Source organism: Phlebotomus papatasi, chromosome 2, assembly GCF_024763615.1.
Source record: "Phlebotomus papatasi isolate M1 chromosome 2, Ppap_2.1, whole genome shotgun sequence".
Lineage (NCBI taxonomy): Eukaryota > Metazoa > Arthropoda > Insecta > Diptera > Psychodidae > Phlebotomus > Phlebotomus papatasi.
Genome location: NC_077223.1, coordinates 41,272,461 through 41,274,507, shown reverse-complemented (window position 1 = coordinate 41,274,507; position 2,047 = coordinate 41,272,461). Strand labels below are relative to the sequence as shown.

The following is a 2,047-nucleotide window of genomic DNA, read 5'->3' as shown; positions in this document are numbered from 1 at the left end:
TGAATTTTAAGGTTGCAGAGTGACATTTTCATGGACTCAAAGTGAAAAAATGGTTTTCGCTAGTGCCCTAATGTCATAAAAACACGGCTTAGAAAAATTATATAAAAGTGATTTTAAAACCAATAAACCAGTCGTACAAACGATTTAAGCAGATAGATTAGAGTTCCGTCTAAATATTGATGTGCAATTTTTTGTATCCGGTGAAATTTTTGCAGTGAAAATAGGCCTCCGATTTGTCGAATCAATTATTATACAGGAAGGCCCAGGACCCGACTTGTATAAAAGTCGCTACTGAATTTTCATTTTCTTCTTGAGGAAAATCTAAGGATTTCCAGGAACTATTTGAGGTTGGATTATGAACCTAATAAGTCAGACATTTTTTTGTCATAGTGGAAGAATCGCTTCGGTTTGTGTGTTAATCAGAAAAAAATCACAAACCTTGGACATCATTTTACAGTATCAAGCATGGTCACTTTCCCCTACCAATTCATAGAGTGAAATTCTATTTTATTAAAATATGAATAATTTTTTGATGTTCAATAAAGATGATATTGAAAACATAAGATTCATGAGTAAAAATTTTCCAATCAATAGTGAAGTATTTTGTCATTGATTTTATTTCGTTATAAATATTTTATTGTTTTTTTGATCTTTGCATTGTGTCGGTATACTATGACAAAAATTTTGTTCTACTAAGTTAATTAAAGGTTGCAAATCCTACCATTCTATTAGACGAAATGACCACCTTTGTGAATGAATGTTGAACAGTCACACCGGAGATTCTTTTTGCATATAAAAATTTGAAGAGTTGTTAACATTCCCATGTACAATATATTTAATTAAAGATATCTATCCTTGTATTTGAAATTGTTTAAGAATTCCCAACAAAGTGTAAGAGTATGTTTGTTGCATATGGCTTTCATCTCAAAGAATTTTTTAGGGGAGTCAAAATTGTTCTTAATTCATTTGGTACCTTTCGAGCAGTTCACGGTTATTTTAGAAATAACAGCAGAATACGGGTGGGCGATGTTGTTTACATTTCAAAGAATGATAATCTCCTTGCGTGCTTTACTTTAATTTTCGCGGATTCAGTTGTTATCACTTTCACTCTGTCGATCTATTAATAGAGCCAGGTTAAGTGACATGCCCGGCTAGCTCAGTCGGTAGAGCATGAGACTCTTAATCTCAGGGTCGTGGGTTCGAGCCCCACGTTGGGCGATTCTTCTTTTTTTAGTCCACTTGATTGAGTATTTCATTTTATCCTTTTCGCATGAATGTGCTCTTTAGCTTCTGATAAAGGCATCCCCATTGGGGCGAAGTTCTTATAATGTTGGAATTTGCAAATGAAAGCACCCTCTTCTTGTTACGAGAAATTTATTCAAATACTTGGGTATTATATGAATGGAAATTCTTTATTCGGAGAGAGAGAGGGTGAACCCATTGCACATTCAACACGTCACGTCCGTGTGATGTACCATAAAAATATGATATGGAAGTGTGCTCATATAGGATGTTATGCCTCAATAATTCACATATAAATGCATATACAAACACATCCACACATTTCAGGACCCATCTGTACGACATCAGGAACCCACCCACTCGAGTATTTCAAAATATACAATTCCATTCAGTCATGCAGAAATGCAATTTTTTCCTAACCCAACCGCGACTTCCAACTCAATACATTCAACAAACATTCTCCCGAGATGCTGAGGGGTTAAGAACTTTTAGATAAATTGCATTGTTTATAAGATCGCATAGAAAGAATTACCCAAAATTGAGACTTAAATGATGTCAACTCTTTACCGAGAAAACTAAGATGGTAAAATTTAGCATCATCATTTTTTCGGATTTTTTTCTTAATTGATTTTAGGTTTGTTCCCGAGCTAGAGGCCAGACGGTAAAAGATATTGACTTCTGATTTTCGATGACCCTCTAATAAGTGAACATTATCCTGAACGGTTTTTCACTAAACCCCTTACCAACCCTACCAAAGACATGTTTTTTGGTTTATTTAAAAAACGGAACTGCCTTTTATTTTCGG

General features: G+C 34.4%; 1 non-coding gene across 1 annotated transcript; it reads left to right on the top strand.

Annotated features, from left to right (window-relative positions):
* The first annotated feature begins 1,145 nt into the window (after positions 1-1,145).
* Trnak-cuu (transfer RNA lysine (anticodon CUU)) lies at positions 1,146-1,218 on the top strand. Its single transcript has one exon. It is a non-coding gene; the product is annotated as a tRNA-Lys (tRNA).
* The last annotated feature ends 829 nt before the right edge of the window (positions 1,219-2,047 follow it).